This window comes from Galeopterus variegatus, unplaced genomic scaffold (genome assembly GCF_000696425.1).
Source record: "Galeopterus variegatus unplaced genomic scaffold, G_variegatus-3.0.2 Scaffold6418, whole genome shotgun sequence".
Lineage (NCBI taxonomy): Eukaryota > Metazoa > Chordata > Mammalia > Dermoptera > Cynocephalidae > Galeopterus > Galeopterus variegatus.
Window position 1 is genome coordinate 73465 of NW_007732529.1, and position 22518 is coordinate 95982.

The 22518-nt window shown below is 38.9% G+C and overlaps 1 pseudogene; it reads right to left on the minus strand.

Moving 5' to 3' along the window:
- Positions 1-11877: 11877 nt before the first annotated feature.
- On the minus strand, positions 11878-21738 carry LOC103606268 (annotated as a pseudogene).
- Positions 21739-22518: the final 780 nt, after the last annotated feature.

Consider the following 22518-nt stretch of genomic DNA (forward strand, 5'->3'; position numbering starts at 1 on the left):
CCTTTGTGGTGTGTTAAAATTGAAAGAAAATTAACTTTAGTAAAAAAATCATACAGATGCAGAAAAAAATAGACATTCAAAGAACCACATGCCAGATGCATATGACAGGTACTGTATAAAGACTTTTTTATAATTATTTTTTAAATTTGAATTTTTAAAAATGTTATTTTATTTTTAATTGACAAAATAATTGTATATATTTATGGGTTACAACATGATGTTTTGACACTTGAATCCACTGTGGAATCATCAAATCAGGCTAATTAACATGTCCATCGCCTCACATACTTATCATTTCTTTGTAGTGAAAATACAGATCAAAATACAGATTTTTTAAAATTGTAACTGAGAGAAACAAGAGCAATGTATTCATGGTAGAATTTAAAAGTCATATGGTATCTACAAATATGTACATCTACAAATGAATGCCTGTGGTATATAATTATATGCTGTATATATTATACATACACAGTACACACACCTGTATGTTAGAATTCTTATTTATTCTATAGAAAGAAAATGCTGCATTAAAACTATCCAACATTCAGTTAATTCTAAAAAAAATCACATTGTTTCTTGGCTTTTTCGTTGTTGTTACTTCCAGTTGGCCTAGTGGAAATGATTCATGATAATGTAATGTAATACATATGGTTTCCAGTATCACATGAGGAATTTAAGTGGCTATTTAAGAACTCTGAAACATAATTCTTGCTTTAAAAATGTAAAACTTCGATGGAAGCTTGTTCATCAGAGAATTTAGTGTCACTAAACAGTAAATACTTTGATTTCAATAATACTAATACCTGATAGAATTGATCTTCCATGAAGAAATGTGATTGAATTTTACTTCTTAGTAATTTTATAGCTCATATGTAAAAAAAATAAAAAGTTTTTTTATTGGCTTATTGTCCCTATTGTCTGTTTCTGCAAATAGGTCGTTTTCATCATATGTATTGAAATATATTTTCTTAACTATTACGCTTACTTGATACAGGTACTCTTTTTTTTATTAGTTATGAATATTCATGGGGTACAAAGCTGACCATCACCACTTGTGCCCAAGATGTGATGGCCAGATCAATACTGGTGGCATGCCCATTACCTCAAATTGCGATTGTACCCCATGTACCCACCCAATTAATCTCTGACCTCCCTCCCTCTCCTCCTTTCCTGTACTCCACTTTGCAACCCTAGGTTTGTTCTCTCCCTCTGCAAGTCCAATGCACCACTGTGGTCTTTCTTTCCTTTCTTCTTTCTCTCTTAGCTCCTACTTGTGAGTGAGGACATGTGATATTTTTCCCTCTGTGCTTTGCTTATTTCACTCAACGTAAGTTTCTCTAAGGTTATTCACATTGTTGTGAATGGCAGAATTTCATTCTTTTTTATGGCAGAGTAGTATTCCATGGTGTATATATACTACATTTTCCTTATCCAGTCATCTGTTGATGGACATTTAGGTTGGTTCTATATCTTGGCTATTGTAAATAGAACTGCGGAGTGCAGGTATCCCTTCAACATGATGATTTCCATTCCTTTGGGTATATACCCAGAAGTGGGATTGCTGGATCATATGGAAAATCTATCTGTAGTTGTTTGAGAAACCTCCATACTATTTTCTGTAGTGGTTGTACTAATTTACAGTCCCACTGACAGTGTAGGAGCATTCCCTTCTCTCCATGTCCTCACCAACATTTGTTATTCTCTGTCTTTTTGATAATAGCCAGTCTAACTGGGGCGAGATGGTATCTCAATGTGGTTTTCATTTGCATTTCCCTGATGATTCATGATGTTGAGCATTTTTTCATGTACGATACAGGTACTCATTTTATTTATGTATTTATTTTTTTGGTGGCTGTCCTGTATGGGGATCTGAACCCATACCCTTGGTGTTATAAAGCTGCGCTCTAACCAACTGAGCTAACCATCCAGCCTCAGGTATTCATTTTAAAGGTGGAAAAACAAACCTTCCACTGATTAACTTCAGGGGGGAAAAGAGTAAACAAAAATACAAACACAAAAAGAACAAATATTTTTGGGTTAACAGCCCCCTAATAAGGATTGCAGAATTAGGTGAACAAACAGATTCGATAAAGAAGGTCTCAACAAAGTTTTAATCTATTAATCTAAAGATAATAAATGGGAATCAGTGGAATTTGAGTCAAGAAATTTCTGCAATTGTAACATGAAAGAATAAATAGATCTTTGGTAGAGAAGCTTTGCTTTTGAAATGAAGAGTTAAGAATCTAAGAGTAAATGTGGACAGTAACAATTGTCTGGTTAATAGTCTCCAATATATGTACGTTATTCTTGCAGTAGGTAGAAATTTGTTTGGTTTTATTTTCTATAAGCCTACTTAAGAACCCCTACCAATAAATTGAGTTACATCTTTGAGCTCAAATTTCATTATCCAAATAATACTCCTGGTACAGTTAATAATCTCCATTTGGGGCTGAAAATATATGCATCAGAAATCAATCTATTTGTAAATGTATTCAATTTTACATGATATTTATCTTGTTCTGTTGAACTTTGTTATTTATTTATTTATTTTTTGTGACCGGTAAGAGGATTGCAACCCTTGGCTTGGTGTTGCCCGCACCACACTCAGCCAGTGAGCGCACTGGCCATCCCTATATAGGATCTGAACCCGCGGAGGGAGAGCTGCTGCACTCCCAAGCGTCGCACTCTCCCGAGTGCGCCACAGGGCCAGCCCAAACTTTGTTATTTTTTTCAGTGACAAGTTCATGCTTCCATAATACATTAAAAACATAACATACAATCCTGTAGTTCTTACTGAACTTTCACCAACTTTCAGCACTGAAAATGGTAAGCCAAGAAGGTTCTAGATTAACAGTTCTCTTCCCTAAAGGGTTAAGGTGCTCTGAGGTTTCTAAACAGATTTATAGCACTTCAGTGGTATTCTAGAGATTCTTTTGCTGTTGCTTGTCTCATTTCCTTCTTGATAAGATTCTATTTTCCTTTCTCTTCCTCTTTACTCTGTTACTTAATATAGCCCCAAGATTATGTTGTAGCCCTCCCCAACAACTGCTTTCAGCAAACATGTCCATTATGAGATAAGGTTTTGGGGGCACATGTGTTACTTATGTTTCTGTTAATTCTTTGCTTCCCACCCCACTTTTGATATAATAGCTTTCACATTAGGCACCAGATTTTCTTGCTATGATTCTGATATTGAAATGACAGCCTCTCCCACTCTCCTTGAACTGATATTAAGCCACAATACTGTCTTAAAATAATAAGTAATCTATTTGCATTAGATTCTTGAGCAAATAATGAGGAGCCTTACAAGAAAACAAGCCTCATTTACTCTTTCAAGTATGGTGACCTTGTCTGGCATCTCAAGGGTATAGTGAGTCAGGGCAATTCCAATTCCCTTTCATTCCCATGATCCATCCCATTCCCTCACCTGGCAGTAAGGGATCTTTGCCACTTGGATGCCATATGCACATGGATAGCTGCACCTGTTTATTCCAAACCTCTCCTTTGCAATACCTTGACATCCTAACCCTGTAACAGCCTGAACAGAAGCGACTGTATTTTGTTAAACCTTTGAATTTAAAAATTTGTTCTTTCCTATGATCCAAATCACATAGACTGCAGCTAGTTGCCAGAACACAATGACTCTTGCTCTCACACTGTACACAAATAATTACAGAAAAATTATTAACCCAGATGGCCATTCTTTACTAGCTTACTAACCTGATCTTATTTGAGAATAACAGGAACTGAACCCATGGAGAATGAAGTATGATGCTGGTCAACTCCCACCCGGGAAGCTCCTTGTCAATTATCTGAAACACTCAAGCATGTCTGCATGTCCCTGTTTGCTCACCATGAATCAACTTTCTGCCACAGACCTGTATAAAACCCTTTGGCAAACCTGGGATTAGCAGAGATGGTCTTGGAGACATAAGTCCACCATTTCCCCATGCAGCCAGCTTCCTGATTAAAGGCTACCTTTCCTTATACCAACACTTATCGCTCAATTATTAGTTATTGAGCAACAGGTAAATGGACCTCTGGGGTCTTGGTAACACCACCAGGATTTGGTTCCTCTTGTTAGGGCCACTGAAGTTGTGTGTAATTCCATCTGTATTAAAATGCTGGCTAGGGGCTGTAATGGATGCTGTTTTGACTCTGAACCTAAATGAATTAGAATCTTATCTTAATATTCAGCCAGGTCTTGCTGACTTTCATTTCCTTCATTTTTCAAGTGTACATTTTTTCAAATGAAGAAAATGAAGCAGATAATGGAGGATAAATTTCTCATGTGGGACAACATAGGAAGTCTGTGACACCTCCAGGAGTAGGCCAGGAATCTCTCTGCCAGGGAATTCAGCAGAAATGAATCTCTGTCCAGGTATGTCTTTGATGACCATCCTTATAATTCTTATTTGCTTTGATAATTACTGTCTTCCACTTCATTTCAGATGAGGAAATTGAAGCCTTAATAAATGTTAAGTAACTTAAGAGCAGGACTTATATAGCAAATTAGAGGCATAAGGATTCTCAGTCCTTATGAGTTTATGCTTTTTTCTTTTTATTTTTTGTCCTTTTTTTTTTTTTTCGTGACCGGCAACGGATCGCAACCCTCAGTGTCGCGCCCATACCGGACCAGGACCGGCAACCCCCCCGCAGCCCTCGGTGTTGCACCCGCACCTCGCTCAGCCAGCGAGCGGCCGGTCTGTATGTGGGATCCGAACCCTCGGCGGGAGCGCCGCTGTGCTCCCAAGCGGCGCACTGTAGCTGTGCGCCACTGGGCCGGCCCAAGTTTATGCTTTTTTCTTTTTATTTTTTGTCCTTTTTTTTTTTTTTCGTGACCGGCAACGGATCGCAACCCTCAGTGTCGCGCCCATACCGGACCAGGACCGGCAACCCCCCCGCAGCCCTCGGTGTTGCACCCGCACCTCGCTCAGCCAGCGAGCGGCCGGTCTGTATGTGGGATCCGAACCCTCGGCGGGAGCGCCGCTGTGCTCCCAAGCGGCGCACTGTAGCTGTGCGCCACTGGGCCGGCCCAAGTTTATGCTTTTTTCTTTTTATTTTTTGTCCTTTTTTTTTTTTTTCGTGACCGGCAACGGATCGCAACCCTCAGTGTCGCGCCCATACCGGACCAGGACCGGCAACCCCCCCGCAGCCCTCGGTGTTGCACCCGCACCTCGCTCAGCCAGCGAGCGGCCGGTCTGTATGTGGGATCCGAACCCTCGGCGGGAGCGCCGCTGTGCTCCCAAGCGGCGCACTGTAGCTGTGCGCCACTGGGCCGGCCCAAGTTTATGCTTTTTTCTAACGATTTCCACCTACCTCCTTCCTGTGTCAACTCCTGGTTAAGATAGGAAGAAGAGGACTGTGATAGATTCTGCTCTTTTTCTGCCATATGCTTTCTTCATACGAATGCTGTTAATCGTCTGATTACTGTCAGATCAGTGTAAGTCCTGGTGAGATCAGCATATCCTAAAATTCACTAGTGCACTTATTGAGCACCTGTGGTATGCAGTGCAGTGTATTAGGTTCTGTCTGGGAAAACTGAAAGAAAAAGACAGCCCCCTTGACATGTAGTATCTTATAGTTAGGAGACCAAATGCACATAAAATGATATTAGAAAACTGCATGTGACAATATATTTTCCTCATCTCATCAGCAAGATAAAACTGATTTCTCTCTTTAATGGTCTTGCCTTTTCCACAGCATTCTCAGCACAGCCAAACCTCTCCTCCTAATATAACTCCTCAAAATAAGCTGTACTTTTGCTTGCAATGTGGGGTCAAACAAGAATCCATTTCTCCCACATTTCCTTGGCATATCTTGCAGTCCATTTATTGATTTCTTTGTCACATTTCTCTTACATGTCACATTTCTTCTTGAGGCAGAAACTAGGTTTTCAGTGGTAGATGTTATGGACCATTTTAAGTCGGGTTTGACTATATGGTTGGTTGGATTACCATTCGCATGTCTCACGTGGAGACACAAACACACTATTTTTCTGGCTGCTTCGATGTGAGGACCCCTACGTAGCTTGAGGTTCTGTTCTGCTCCCATACCTGCATCCTTTTACTCCTCCTGGATGGATGGGGCTGAGACATTCCATTGGACTGCAGCGCAGGGTACCATCCAGCAGTTCACTTGGGATTTTGCCTTCCGGGAAGCTTTTCCTTACAGGAACTCGGGAGGTAAGAGGAGCTAGTATTGCTCTGCCTGGCAGGAGATGTAGCCTACTCCCCCTCCATCCCGAGCCCCGCCACACGCACACCCTCCCCCCACCTTGTAGCTTACTTTTGACTCTTTGACTCTGCTCTGGTGGGTGAAGGAAGATAGTCTTGTTGGCTGCTTCAGTCTGGGACTTTCTAGGGTGGGATGATTTGGGGCAGCAGCCCAGATGGTTCTACATTTGGTGCGGGACACATGCTCCTTGCTGTTGCTGCTCCTCTCTGACTGGTGGGCCTTTCCCTTTTAAAGTGTATTATAAGAGAAAGAAAAGGGGTTGGCGAAGGAAGGAAGGAAGGAAGGAAGAGGAGAGAGAGAGAGAGAGAGAGAGAGAGAAAAGAAAGAAAGAAAGAAAGAAAGAAAGAAAGAAAGAAAGAAAGAAAGAAAGAAAGAAAGAAAGAAAGAAAGAAAGAAAGAAAGAAAGAAAGAAAGAAAGAAAGAAAGAAAGAAAGAAAGAAAGAAAGAAAGAAAGAAAGAAAGAAAGAAAGAAAGAAAGAAAGAAAGAAAGAAAGAAAGAAAGAAAGAAAGAAAGAAAGAAAGAAAGAAAGAAAGAAAGAAAGAAAGAAAGAAAGAAAGAAAGAAAGAAAGAAAGAAAGAAAGAAAGAAAGAAAGAAAGAAAGAAAGAAAGAAAGAAAGAAAGAAAGAAAGAAAGAAAGAAAGAAAGAAAGAAAGAAAGAAAGAAAGAAAGAAAGAAAGAAAGAAAGAAAGAAAGAAAGAAAGAAAGAAAGAAAGAAAGAAAGAAAGAAAGAAAGAAAGAAAGAAAGAAAGAAAGAAAGAAAGAAAGAAAGAAAGAAAGAAAGAAAGAAAGAAAGAAAGAAAGAAAGAAAGAAAGAAAGAAAGAAAGAAAGAAAGAAAGAAAGAAAGAAAGAAAGAAAGAAAGAAAGAAAGAAAGAAAGAAAGAAAGAAAGAAAGAAAGAAAGAAAGAAAGAAAGAAAGAAAGAAAGAAAGAAAGAAAGAAAGAAAGAAAGAAAGAAAGAAAGAAAGAAAGAAAGAAAGAAAGAAAGAAAGAAAGAAAGAAAGAAAGAAAGAAAGAAAGAAAGAAAGAAAGAAAGAAAGAAAGAAAAAGAGAGAAAAAAAGAGAGAAAGACAGGGAAGGAGGGAGAGATGGGGGCCAGGGTTGGAGGAGGGTAGGAAGGAGAATGAAAAAAAATTTTTTTGTTCTTATGTGGAATTGACTTCTTACTTGCTGTGTCTCTCCCCCACCCCAACTTGGCTCCAGTTGTGCCCTCTCTGATTCAGTAGGTCTGATGTGCTGAAATCCTGCATTTCTAACAAGCTCTCAGGTGATGCCTATGCTGCTAGTCCTTGGACCACACTCTAAGTAGCAAGAGTCTTGAGGAATAATGAATAAAAAGTACCACTTTCTTAACCATTTTCCATATAATAATATTTGACATTCACATAGTACTTAATATGTACTTGACACTTTTAAGTGCTTTGCATATATCAACTCACTCAATCCTCACAATAGTCTTACGAGATGGGCACTGTTATTAGCCCCACTTCGTAGATGGTGAAACCAAGGCATAAGGTTAATTAATTTACCAAATATCACATAGTATATGATACAGCCAGAATATAAACTCAGTCTGGCTCCCAAGTCTGTGATTTAGCCCTATTTTATTCCAGCAGTTTACAAAGTGATCACTGTCTTCTGGACATACTTTAAGTTTTCAATATTTCCCCCTTGAAGTGTAGAGCTCAGATTGAAAATGATGTTCCAGGCATGATTGACCAATCTATGAAGATCATTGTAATATTAATTTACCACTGGATTAGCCACACTGTTAACTTCGTGCCTTCTGTAAATATGATGATTAGAGCCAGTTCTCAAGAATTCGCTGTAGGGTCCCAAGGCAGCTGTGGTTTTGCTGTTTTTTGACAAGCAACAAAGAGCAGCTGAGGTCAACAGCTGTAGTTGGTCACTGATGCAGCAAAGGCCAAGCTGGGCAGGGGTGAAGGGTGAGGGTGAAATAGGATACTGTGTGGGTGAGAGGTTGGTGACTGTTCAGGGCAGAGAGAAAAGTGGAGAGTCCGAGGCAAAGTGGAGTATTATAAATGAGTTAAGTCCAGATCAAGAAAGCCAGAGATTCATTCATTCAGTAAGTATTAATTGACAACCTACTATGTTCCAGGCACTATGCTATAAGCTGGTGGTATATGTTAATTTCTGCATCATATATTTTCTTCATCTCTACATTCTCTGTTAGGCAGCAGGGGAGAATGACTTGCTTTTTTTTTTTTTTTATTTTATTTTGTCAATATACACTGTATATGATTATTATGTCCCATCACCGACACCTCCCTCCCTCCTCCCTCTCTCCCCTCCCCCCCAAGAATGTCCTTTCCGTTTGCTTGTTGTAACAACTTCATGGAAGTATAGTTGTTATATCTTCTTCCCCACCCCCCNGTTTTTATAGCTGAGTAGTATTCCATTGTGTAGATATACCACATTTTCCGTATCCACTCATCCGATGATGGACATTTGGGTTGATTCCAGCTCTTGGTTATTGTGAAGAGTGCTGCAATGAACATTGGGAAACAGGTATACCTTCGACTTGATGTTTTACTTAACTGTAGGGACATAGTTCTACCTCATTTATCAGAACTGTGAAAATCTCTAATGAGATTTTTTATTACCTGTGGTTTAATCTAAGTGCTCATATCTTGCTATGATTTAGGAAACTAAATTATAGACTTTTAGACCTAGAATAGACTTTAGAATGATGAGAGTCAATATTTTATTTCACAGAAAAGGACATGAAGGTTCAGAGAGAGGATAAGTAAATACCCTAAAATCACACATCTAGTTGGTGGCAGTGTTGGCCCTAGGATCTTGGTTTTCATCCTCCCAGCATTGGGTTCTCTTCCCTACAATATGGCCACTTTTTAGATCTCTATCCTATTTTGATGTCACAGATCAAATATGAATTTGGGCCTGGTTGCTTTATTACCAACCCCAGACTTTAACTTTGCCTCTGAAACTAACGATGTAGTTATTAGTAAAGAAATTAACATTATAATTTTTCACTTGGAGGTTGATAAACTGTGAACCTTGTTTTTAAAATTTTTGAGAAGCCTCAGAAAGAAAAAACAAAACAGAAATGCATACATAAGTGTTGAATAGATCACCAATTCTTCCTTTTTCTCTTAGGAGCTCTTTCATCCTATCACAAATTAGTTCAGCAGCAGAGTAGTTAATAAGCACTAGCACTTTTCTTTATAATACCAAGATATTCCATTAGTCTTCTCTAAGGATGTACTAGAAGGGGAGTGGGAAAGTTACACTGTGAATTTTATCTTTCCCAGAAGCAAATAAGTTTCTTTACTAGTGGAACTGGAAAAGATGTGCCACTTGCTAATTTTTTTCTTAGAAATTTTGTTTGACTATTAGATTTGTTTAATAACGCTTTGGACTAATGTAAAAATTAGCACACCTTTCACTTTACTATAGAATATTTCAAACATATAGAAAAATATACAGAATAATATAACAAAAAAATCACGTATCTACCACCCAGCTCAGTTATATGATAAAACGTTGTCATATTTGCTCCAGATCTCTCTCTTTCTTTCTCCTTCCCTCTTTTCCCATCTCCCTCCCTCCCTTCCAAGTTAAAATCTTAGAGATGTAGTCAAAGCCCCTGTGACCAACCTGTACTTTTCCTCTCCCGATATCTGCAGAGGTAATTTCTTGAATGTTAAGTTTTAATTCCTGTGTGTATTTTTATATTTATACTATATATATATCCATAAACAATGCATAGTGTTGATTTGTCTGTTTTTCATCTTTATTAAATGGTATAGCTCACACTTTCTTTTCAACTTCTCACTCAACATGTATTAATATACACCTTCTAGTTAATTTAAACTGCCATATAGTATTCTATTGTATAAAAAGAGCGCAATTTATCCATTCTCTTGTTGATGAATCTTTAAATTGTTTTCATTATTTTTCTCTTACAGTCAATGCAGGAATAAACATTCTTGTATGTCTCCTAGTGAGAGTTATAGACCTAAGCGTGGCATTACTGGGTTGCATCATAAATCTTTTGAAAAGAATTTTTATGTTGCTAGTAAAACAATCTGACTAGTTACTTAAAAGGAAAAAAATAAGACAAGATAAGTGCTGGAAGAAACGGAATGTCAGGAATAGGATGTAAAATAATACGAAATAGTAGATAAATCAGATACAGAATCCTATGTTTTTTTAAGGTAATTCATCTTCTTAAGAAAAAAATAGGGTGAACATACAAGTAAATTGAACAACCACTGAACATCACAGATTTTCATCTGTAAGATGCTACCTTTGGTGAACCTGCTTCCAGAGGCCATCCCTAATTTCCTTTTTTTTCTGTGAAAATTACTTCCTCCTTTGGATCTCTGTTCTACCTCCCTCTGTTATATGATATATTGCATATTATATTTGCTGTGGTCTGTTTACATGTCTCTCTTAATAGGCTGATTGTTTTTTGTGGGTGGGTTTCGTGTCTTATTTGTATCTCCAGGGCTTGGTGTACAGTATGTAGTTGAGTCCGAGGAATGAATGATGGTCCAGATCACTGAAGATCCTTTAGAGTTGGCGGTGGGTTTCTGATGATAGGGTAATTTAGTGAAAGCTAGCTTATAGTATGGAAAAGGGTTTTTTTTTTTTGTCTTTTGTCTTTTTTCCGTGTCCGGCAACGGATCACAACCCTCAGTGTTGCCCCCGTACCGGACCGGGGACCGGCAATGGGATTTCAACCCTCAGCGTTGCTCCCGCGCCTCGCTCAGCCAGTGAGCGGAACCGGTCTGTATGTGGGATCCGAACCCTCCGGCGGGAGCACTGCTGCGCTTCCCAAGCGGCGCACTATCCAGTGTGCCACAGGGCCGGCCCTGGAAAAGGGTTTTTTTAAAAAACAAAATTTCTATAGAATTTATTGCAAGTTACTATGTTATGAAAACAAAAGAAAACCATTCCTAATATGTCAAATTTGTGAGCTTATTAGTTTAAATAAAAATATATGACCCTCATCACACAAACAAATAACTCTTAAGTCTACTCTGAAAATCTAATCAATCAAGAAGCATCTATTTGGGGACTATGTACCTAGTATCACATATGGGTCACTGACAATCAATTGTAATATTTTGGGAAATACTGAGAAAACTAACAAATTTTTATGGGAATTGTTTATTCTTGCTCTTCCAAGAGACTTATAGATCCAGATGAAATTAGTTTGGAAAAAGGTTTTATTTTTAGTCCAGAAATCTTCGAAGTCCAATACACTTATGGGCTAATCAGAGACTAAAGAACCTTGATAAAGATAAGTACTCTTGGAAATCCTTGGAAATCAAGCAGTCTTATTTTGAATTAGCATGTTTTAGTCAAAGGTATGAAATTAATGAAGTATCAGCTAAAAATTTTTGGAATGCACCCCAATGCCAAATGACCACCAAGATGTTATTTCTCACTGTGATGACTCCTTCATTCAAGACAGAAGGCATCAAAAATACTGCCAGATATAAAATAAACTTTACTGCCTCTGCTCTCCAAAGAAATCTTATTTTTTAATATAAGAAACTCACTGAATTAAATGAATGTTAATTAAAGATAGGATAAGTAAAACTGGGAGAAAGAAGACTTCTGATCATATAGGTAGTCCATGAAAGAATTAATCATAATAAGAGAAGAATCATTTTTCCAGCAGCCCCTCTGCCATGAATGATATTTTCATGAGTGTGGGCCACCTTCTCCAATGGATACTGAAACCTATTACAGGTTTCAACCAACCAGTTTCTATCCAGCTTGAAGGGCTGCTGCGAATTGCTGAAATTCCTCTTTGGTTGATGAAAAGAGAGCAACTCCAATTATACTAAACTCATTTGCCGTGGTGTTCCATGAGTTTATTTCAATAGGACCTCTGCTGCCAATAATTATTACTCGTTGTCCATATGACAGAAGTTTCAAATCATTGCTAAGATTTACATTAGTTAATATTTCAATAATCACATCAACTCCTTTTTCACCAACAGATTTCTTAATTTTATCAATATAATTAACTATTCTGTGATTAAACACTTCATGGGATCCATTTTGCAAAACAATCTTTTGTCCCTCCTCAGTACCAGCTGTGTCCAAGACCTTTAAGCCATAAGCTCTAGCAATTTGGCATGTTGCTAATCCAACTCCTCCACTAGCCCCGTGAAACAGAACACTTTCTCCAGCTTTCGCACTGGCACTGTGGAGCAGAGCTCGATAAGCAGTAAAATACGGGACACTGATGGCAGCCCCGTGTTTAAAGTCCAGTTTTTCAGGTAGTGTATAATCAGGGTGATCTGCTGCAAGAGCATACTCTGCATAGCCCTCAGAGATTGTGCTGGTAGTGAAAACTCTGTCACCTTTCTTGAAAGCAGATACATTATCTCCAACAGTTTCTATTACCCCAGGCATGTCTGAGCCAGGAGTATAGGGTAAGAGTGGTTTTCTGCTATAAGTACCAGAGCGAATATACGTTTCTACTGCGTTTACTCCACACGTGTGGACTTTAATTAGAACCTGATGGTCTTTCGGAATTACTACTGCAACATTCAACGGGAGTTTCAGCACTCCTGGTCCACCAAATTAAAAACTCTAACAGCTATCATCAACTTCTGTCCAGTCACTGTGATGATCTAGATACTGGTTCTACAGTAGAATCAAAGTCTGCGAGGGTTCCCTCAGATTCCACACAAGAACAAGGCTGGCCTGGCTGTCTCCAACTTCTGCAGGCTGGAAAAGCGGGTATTATCCTTTTGTCCTCAATTGGACCTATGAAAAGGAAGTTTTACATAAAGACTGATATAAATGGCTAATAAATCAGAGAAATCACTTACAATTTGATTGTAGACACTTCTGTGTATGATTAATATGTATCTGTATACAGTTCATTTTAGGAAAACTTTAGTGTTACAAATTGCCAAGAGATCACATGTGAAAAACCTTCTATTCTCATTGGGGATTTAAACCTTTATCAACCATTACCTCTTCCTTATAATCTGGGATACTGAGATTTTATCTTGTTGGGGTTGCTGATTAAATTCTTCTAAAATGCTTAGCACAATGTTTGGGAAATAGTAAGTACTGAATAAACATTAGCTTTACTATTATTAGCTGATACCATACTTAGATTCCTCCAATTTATACCACATGTATCTTGATATATATTGAGGGAACTCCCATCTATATGTTCGGAGTAGTGCATGAGTAAAGCCACCAGCTCAGAAAAAGGAAGGCATCTAAAACTTTAGACATCAAAGTTAAGCACATAACAGAAAATTCTTGAATGTTTTGTGAGTTAGGTATAGAAAATATGGTGGGGTTAAATATTATAAACATATTTTTCAGAATGTAGAAAAGCCATTTAAATATTTTAAGAATGCTTTCTCCTATCATAAGGGCTTTCTTGTTATGAACAATATATCACATGCATGAGAGAAGGCGGTGGCTCCTTTCATTTCCCCCAAACACTTTTTTGATGGTAAATTTGAGGCAGCTGTGGTTTACCAAAATATAAACCCAGCGAAGTACACCATAACTAGTATATATTTACATTTTGACTCATGGTGCCTGTCAGACTGTAATCATAGGAGAACAAGTAATACTACTCAGACTTCGTTGTTTAATCTTCCATTCATTTGTTTTCCAAGTCTGTTTCAGTCTGTGGGACGGTTCCCTTTTAATTACAACATGTGGTCCTGATTTCTGCAATTTGTCTTCATTTGCCATTTTGAGGTGGCTACGAAAATCCTCTGATAAACTCCTCATTTCCCGAATCTATGCCTATGAGCCTCATTGAGTTGGATTCATCCTAAATAAATTTTGAAATCACATCAGCACCTTCAGATCAGCAAGTTACTTTTTAATAAATTACTGTCTTAATGTTAGATGCTATTTTAAAAGCATGAAAGAGAGCAGTTTCCAAATATGTGTAACTACTTCCAGGGAATAGTAAACTGGAGCATTTATTTAAATGAGGGCCCTAAACTTTTATTATGCTGTCATTGGATATTTGAATAACTATCTGTAAATTAGTTCTATTTGTGCAGAAGTGATATTCTAAATCCAATTGTCCCTATTTCAAAATATAGTTCTAGTTCCTGGGCAAAACTGGTAATGGAATGGTCATGTCTCCATAACTAAAATAAATTAGAGGTTGCAGCAATAAACTGAATTCACAGACAGGAAAAATAAACCTTTGAACTGTGTGTGTGTGTTTTTTTTTTTTTTTCCTGAACTGATTGGGTAATTTACTCAACTAATTTTGTATAGTCATTAAAAAGTCAGTTCTCCATCCTAGAATTTCTTCCACTCAGGTGAACAATATTGATGCATATATTTGGATGAAAAAAATCCCTCTACTCTTAGAAGTATCTGAATATATGTCTTGAATAAGCTTCCTCATTTAGGTCACAGAAATTTATTCAGAGAGAAACCAAACAAAGATAATAATAACAACATTAACACCATTTGTTGAGCAAATGTGACAAAACTTTTTATCCACATTAAGGTATAATTGACAATTTAAAATTATATGTATTTAAAGTGTATAGCTTGATGATTTGATATACATATACATTATGAAATAATCAGCATAATCAAGTTAATTAAAATATCCATCACCTCACAGATACCATTTTCTTTCTTTTTTCCCTTTCTTTTCTCCTTTTTGTGTCAAGAACGTTTAAGATCTACCCTCTTAGCAAATTTCAAGTATGTAATACAGCATTGTTAACTATAGTCGTGTTGTTATATAATAAATCTGCAGTACTTACTCATCTTGCATAACTGAAACTTTGCACCCCTTTGCCCACATCTCCCCATTTCCCTCTCTCTCCAGCTCCTGGCAGCTACTATTATACTCGCTGTTTCCATGAGTTTGATTCTTTTAGCTTCTACATATAAGCAAGTCTACCCAGTATTTGTTTTTCTGTGCCTGGCTTATTTCACTTGGCATAATATCCTCCAGGTTCATTCATGTTGTTGCAAATGACAGGATTTCCTTCTTTTTTAAGGCTGAATAATATTTCATTGTGTATATATTCCACATTTTCTTTATTCATTCATCTGTTGATGGACATTTGTTATTTCTATATCTTGGCTAATGTGAATAACGATGAAATGAACACAGGAGTGCAGCTATCTCTTCGAGATCCTAATTTCATTTCCTTTGGATATATAACCAGAAGTGGGATTGCTGGATCATAAGGTAATTCTATTTTTGATTTTTTGAGGAACCTCTGTACTGTTTTCCATTAATACCAATTTACATCCCACCAATAGCATACAAGTGTTATCTATTCTTCACATCCTCACAGTCATTTGTTATCTTTTGCTATGTGATTAAACTTGATCATACTTTAATCCTTAAAACAAATTTGTTGGGTGAGGGCTATTCTTAGAATTTTATATATTTGGAACTTTCTGCTGAGATTGGTTAAGTAACGCACCCAAGCTTGCACAGCTGGTAAGTATCAAAACTGATATTAAAATCCCAGCCCATCTGGTGTTAGTGTCTGGGAACCCTTGTTCTTTCCTCCACAAAATACAGTTGATGTAGAGTGGAATCATTTTATCATCTATTCAATAGTCTTGATTTTTCAAAAAAGCTACAAGACATGGATTAAATGGTGATAAAAATATATCTAATAAGAACGCTATTGTATCTTCCTTAATAGTTCCTTTTTCTGTCATCTGTTTTTCTCTTTCTCCTCTTAGGATATTTGCAGAATTTTACTGTTAACCCTCTAACTTTTCCTCTGTCCTCAGTCTCCTCCTGCTCCCACACACCGTTAACATAAAAGAATTTCCTTTCAAATTATGCAACTAAGTTCACAACTCACATGGACAATTATCATATAGGTAAATTTATTAACCTAAATGATGGCCACATTTTTGTCAAGATTCACCAGTTCTGATGTTAGTTGCCAATAGAATAGATTTGTCAATGATTTGGTGAGATCAAGTAATAAATTACCCAAAGGATGAAAAATAAACAATTACTGCAGTTCCTGTTGACCCATATGCCCAGCTAATCCCTGAAATTTCCTTTTTTTTTTGTGATCGGTAAGGGGATCATAATCCTTGGCTTGGTGTTGCCCGCACCATGCTCAGCCAGTGAGAGCACCGGCCATCCCTATATAGGATCCGAACCCACGGCCTCGGTGCTCCCAGCGCCGCACTCTCCTGAGTGAGCCACGGGGTCGGCCCCCTGAAATTTCCTTTTACTTGAGAGCATTCAGTCAGAATGGCTCCAAAAGGTAACTATATATACACAAGAGCCACCATGTATGGATTGATTTCTAAGTGCCAGACACTGTGGTAAGAGCTGTATGGGCATTGTAGAGGATACCAACATCAATAAAGCGAATGTAGTTTTAGCAAGGCCACAGCCCTGTAGTTTACAGAATCGCCTAACTTTTTAGAATTGCACATTGAAATGCTAAGCTTGGGAAAAGCAGAAAACTTTCCCAGGACTAAAGTCTCTGTTGTAGATTTAAAAAATTGTAACTCAGTAAAAATGCTTGCTATTAGGGCAGTCCTCCTTGGTGCAGCAAAACCTAATGATTGTTGCCATGATGAATATCTCATTGTTCTTTTTGTAACCACCTATGTTCCTTTTCTGTAACTTTCTTGCCTGGAGAATAAAAACAGAGAGAAAACCTCGTTTGGGGTTATGTCCTAGGAATCCTGATCTCTTGAAGGATTTGCCTGGGAATTAACCCCTTCCACGCCTCTCACTGCTCTGGAGAAGTGGGCTTTGAGTAATCCTTTGCCTCTCCATCACTCTGGGAGAGGTGACAGGCATTACTGCATTTACTCTTCTTACATTGCCTCGAGGTTAACGACACGTACTAATAATGGCTCTGGGTCCTTGTGAGATAGCAGGTGCTCAGTTTCCAAGGGTTCAGGTTTCAAGATACTCCTTTGAGTTTTAGGCCACTCCCTTGGGTCTCAAACCACTCCTGTAGGACTCAAGCTCCTCCCTGAGTCTTGAGCTATGGTGGCCTGCGGCATCTGTTTTCGGTACCAGCATGTGGAGATTGAGCCCACAGGGGGCAGACTTATATAATCTCAGTGGCTGAGCATGCTCAGTAAAAAGGAGTTAAATCCCTTGAATGACCTCCCACTGGAGGCACTAGAGAGCACCTAGAATATTCTAAGTGTATTTGGTGCATGTGATGGAATTTAACCAATGAACATGCTCTAAAAGAAACCAACTGAACATGTGCAGGATTATTTCCATAACTGGTAACCAATCCCTTAGTTGAATATTCATTAGATAGCATGAGTATGTATTAGATAGTGAAACTATAGAAGTTGAATCTTGGTAGAAGGCGGGGCCAGCCCACACTTAGCCTGAGGTGTGTATTTCCTACTTTTTGTATCAAACTTGCCTTTAGCAGGCTGTGCTCATTCTCCAGCCAGCCCAGACTTTGTGAAGTATGTAGTTCTTATTCTTTACATTAAACTTGTTTTCACTTTCTGCTCTTGAATTCTTTCCTGTGGTAGAATGAAGAACCTGGTAAGAGGATAGGGTGGGTTGAGGTCAGCTACTGGGCTTCCCCACACCCTCTCCTCTGGTAGCACTTGGGCAAGCGAAGGAGACTATGTTTCAGTTTCCACATTTGTAAAATGGGGCTGGTAGTCCTTCACAGAGTTGAAGAAAGAAATGAATTAACTTACATAGGCCCTTACAATAGGATTTAGCATGGAGATCGCATTCAATGTATGTTGGCCGTGAATTCTAATGACCTTATGAAGTAGGTATTATGTGGGGAAAATAAGATAATTTAGTCAGGCTCCCTCGACATTTCTCGTAAACAAGTTGTGTGTGTGTGTGGATTTAGTGCGCATGTGTACCAATGTATCTTTTTAGTTAATTGCTTTTGTGTGTTCTTCAGTTTGTGAAGCAGAAGCTGGTGACAGAGCTTGAGTCTAAAAATAGAGCATGTTTACTCTGCGGAAGCTGCTCAGTTTCAGTTTGTCTTTGGACTTTGCATAGCAGTTGAGTTTCTGAGTTTCTCTGTGGACTGCTTAGCTCTCAGATCTGTGTGCTGAATAAAGACTATTCCTTCTTCAGCCAAGGCTTCAAGGACATGTTTGCTGGTTACCTCGCTCATAGAACTGCGTGAAGGGGTCTGGTGACCCAGCCTGGCAAGTGAAGGGTTTGTGACCCAGTCTGTGAATGGGCTCCAGGGGTCTGTGTGCTCCAGACCTAGCTCTAGCTCTACATACTATTATGATCATCTTCTGCAGTTTGGGAAGTTGAAGCTGAGAGGTGGCACATGGCAGAGGCAGGTTTTTAAAATAGGTCTGTTTGACTTCAAAACCTGAGCGGTGCTGTTCTGCCTCTCAAGATAAGATGTGTAGAGTGGGAAAAAGAACCTATGGTGTCAGCTGCAAGGCTCCTTACATCACGTGACGCTGGCTCCCTAGGTGACTTCCTGAGGGTGAAGTGAAAGGAAATCTGGCACCAAGCTGGCTGAGGGGCAGTGTGAGAATTTTGAGGCTTCCTCCACCCAGTAGGGAATGTGAGTGACGCAAATCATCTCAGCAAAGGCTTAACTGCAGCCAGGAGACTCCTCTGGTGCTGTTGAAATTGTACAGATGAAATGCAGAAGCGGGGGAGCCTTCACACACCTCCAGCCCTTCCTGTCTCTCGGAATACTCACGCCCTCTGGCAAAAACCAGCTACAGAAATCTGTCGCTCACGCACAGCCTTGGAGAAACCCACACAGTGGACCTAAGTTATTGAGCTTCTACTGTGCCTCTTCTCGAGAATCTTATGAATTAGGTGTAATTATCCTGTTTAAGAAATGAGAAAGTAAGGCTCAGAGGGATTAAGTGAATTGCCCAAGGTTAATATATATCTTGTAAGTGGACAACACTGGACTCAAACACTGATCTATATTAATCCAAAATGCATGTTCGCTATTCAGGGCTGTTCCTTTGGCGTGGGAATATTATGAAATCGTTAGTTTTCTTGATTGTTTTTTGCTGCTGCTATCTTTTGACCAACTCATTTCTTGATACTGATTTTATTCAAAAATAAGAACATGCTATGGAATTCTTGGGGTAGCAGTTGAAATTAAGTGTTCAAATTTAAGAGCTTGTATTACTGGATTATGTGTGGATCATTATTTTTCCGTACCATCTCCTTCTTTCCCCTACTACCTTATGTATTTGACATCTGGTTATTATAATCTTTTTAGAGATTTTTGAACACACTCACTTGTGGGAAAGTGCCAGTTAAAATTGTTATAGGCAGATATTTGGGTCCTCATAGCCTTGCAATAGAGGGGAGGAAATAACTTTTGGGCCCATGAAGATGTGTACTGCAAAAATTTTCTTGAAGTTCTGTGCAAGGTGTACATAATTTCACGGGTAAAATAATCAGTCAATACTAGCAAGATTAGAAATGGTCATTGCTTTTGCTGTTTCAAGCTTGTAGCAAATTATGCATTTTTACATGAGAAAGTCTATGGGACAGTTAGAGGACTTGATCTGCTTCTCTTTACTGCTTCTTTTTTTTTTTTTTGCTTTCTTTAAAAGATGACCGGTAGGGGGATCTTAACCCTTGACTTGGTGTTGTCAGCACCACACTCTCCCAAGTGAGTGAACCGGCCATCCTTATATGGGATCCGAACCCACGGCCTTGGTGCTATCAGCCGGTAAGGGGATCTTAACCCTTGACTTGGTGTTGTCAGCACCACACTCTCCCAAGTGAGTGTACCGGCCATCCTTATATGGGATCCGAACCCACGGCCTTGGTGTTATCAACACCACACTCTCCCGAGTGAGCCACAGGCCGGCTCTCTCTTTACTGCTTCTAAAGAAGGGACTGAAGCTTCATAAGTCTAGTCCTTCACCCTCCTAGTTCTGACCCTCCCCTTTCTGTAGGTAATGAACATGTTGCCTGCAGTAGGTGTTTGTCAAATCTTTTACTACCATCTCATCACTGATGATCAACACATGTGCTCTGAAAATCTTTTCTGTGTAGCGCACACTCTGAGGTCCAGCATCAGACAGCCTGTGGTTGGAATCCTGGCCCTTGTACCTATGGCAGCATAAAGAGCATGTACCACATCCATATCAAAACACAGGTGGTAACCTCATCCTTTAATGTTGAAGTTGTTTTACTTTTATCTGCTAGCAAGGATGGCTAATAACTGCTTGCTTTTGTTTTCATAAGAAATATATATATACATACACACCTATATATACACACCTGTATATCATATACATATATATGAGGGTACTTTAAAAAGTTTGTGGAAAATTGAATTAAAAGATAATATGAATGGGCCAGCCCGTGCGCCGCTTGGGAAGCGCGGTGGCGCTCCCGCCGAGGGTTCGGATCCCACATACAGATCGGTTCCCGCTCACTGGCTGAGCAAGGCGCAGGAGCAGCACCGAGGGTTGCGATCCCGTTGCTGGTCCCGGTCCGGTACGGGGGCGACACTGAGGGTTGCGATCCGTTGCCGGACACGGAAAAAGACAAAAAAAAAAAAAAAGATAATATGAATCTTTCCATGAACTTTTTGAAGACTCCTCATATATACACACATATGTATACATATATGTGCATATTATATGTATGTTATGTACATATAGGGCACATACTGAAATTTGAAAGCTTGCGTCTCATAACTAGTCTATCTCAAGAATAAATCACATCAATCTGCCAACCCTCTCTCCAGTGACCACTCTCTGCCTCCAATTTCATAAAAATAGCAAATATTGTATAGTATTTTATCTACAGGGAACACTGTTGAGTTGTAGTAGTAGTAACTGTATTTGTTTACTTTTTTCTTGAGAAATTTAAAAATGCTTTTTATGCTTTAAAAATAGAACAAGAAAAAAAATCTAGAAGAACTTATCTCTATCATAATGTCATCCTGAAAAGTGACTTTAAGATGAAGACTTCTCCCTGAATAAAGGCTGTCGGATTTAGCATTCAGTTCTCACTTTCATTCAACAGAGTTGTTGTCTTAGACCCAAGGTTTCCCTAGAGATAATGATTCCACCAGGGGAAGCAATATGTGAAATTGTTGCGAGAAAGTTTTTGTGTGAATTTGTGACTCCTGCCAGAGATGTCATATGTTTTAGTTAACTTTCTTCCCAGGAACTAGGAAAATTTCCCAAGCCCCAGATAAATACAGCTGGAATGCTATCCAGAAGCACAGGGCTGAAGACTCGATTTTATACTCCATTTGATTCCGGTTGAGATAAAGCTTCTATTCTATTTCCCTTAAGGTGAAAGTCCAATTCACTTTGAAAATTATAAAGCCTTATTCCACTGAAAGAAAATGATTAAGATTTCTGTCACTGCTATTACAATTTATACCATAGTAAATTTACCTAAGGAAGGCGATGGCCTCTGCTGGATTTCTTCCAGAGCTCCCTAAGGAATAGAAGCATACAACTGACAACGACGGGACAGCCTGCTTCTGCCTCTTCCTGCTCAAGCATTCAGTGTTGTAAACTATGCACCACATTGCTGTTGGTTAGCAACTCTGCACGTACGCAGTGCAGCTGTAATTAATGTTCCCCATGTTGACTCTCAGGAACTACAATACCATGAAGTGCCCTTCAGAATTATCAAGGCGAAATTAAATTATGCTCAATACAGTTTTAGGGCAATTTTACTCGTGATTTAAAGCCACCTCCACAGGGATGGGCTGGAGCTGGCTTCTACTGGCTTGTGAGAGCTGACTGTTAAATGGGTAGGAATTTTTTAAGCCGGATGTTAAACCTTTGAAATTGGGCCATGGTGGGAGTATTTATATCACAGATATTGGCATCTGCTAAAAATCAGGGGTACCCCCCAATAACTGATTTATCAGCACACCATTGTCTATACCTTTGAAACTGCATAATCTAAATAATTAATATCCATTAGCTAGAACAGCGCAGCTCACTCATGCTGGATATATATATATATATATATATATATATTTTTTTTTTTTTTTTGACTGGTAAGGGGATCCCAACCCTCAGCACGGTGTGATCAGCACCATGCTCAGCCACTGAGCGCACCGGCTATCCCTATACAGGATCCGAACCCACAGCCTTGGCACTACCAGCACCACACTCTCCCAAGTGAGCCATGGGGCTGGCCCATGCCGGAAATATTTTACTGATGAGTCTTGCTAGGCTGAAAAGCCAGTTAATACCTGTATTAGATTCCTGTAGCTTCTGTAACAAATTATCACAAACTTGGTTGCTTAAAAACTATTTACATGTATTCTCTCGTAGTTCTGGAGGCCAGAAGTCTA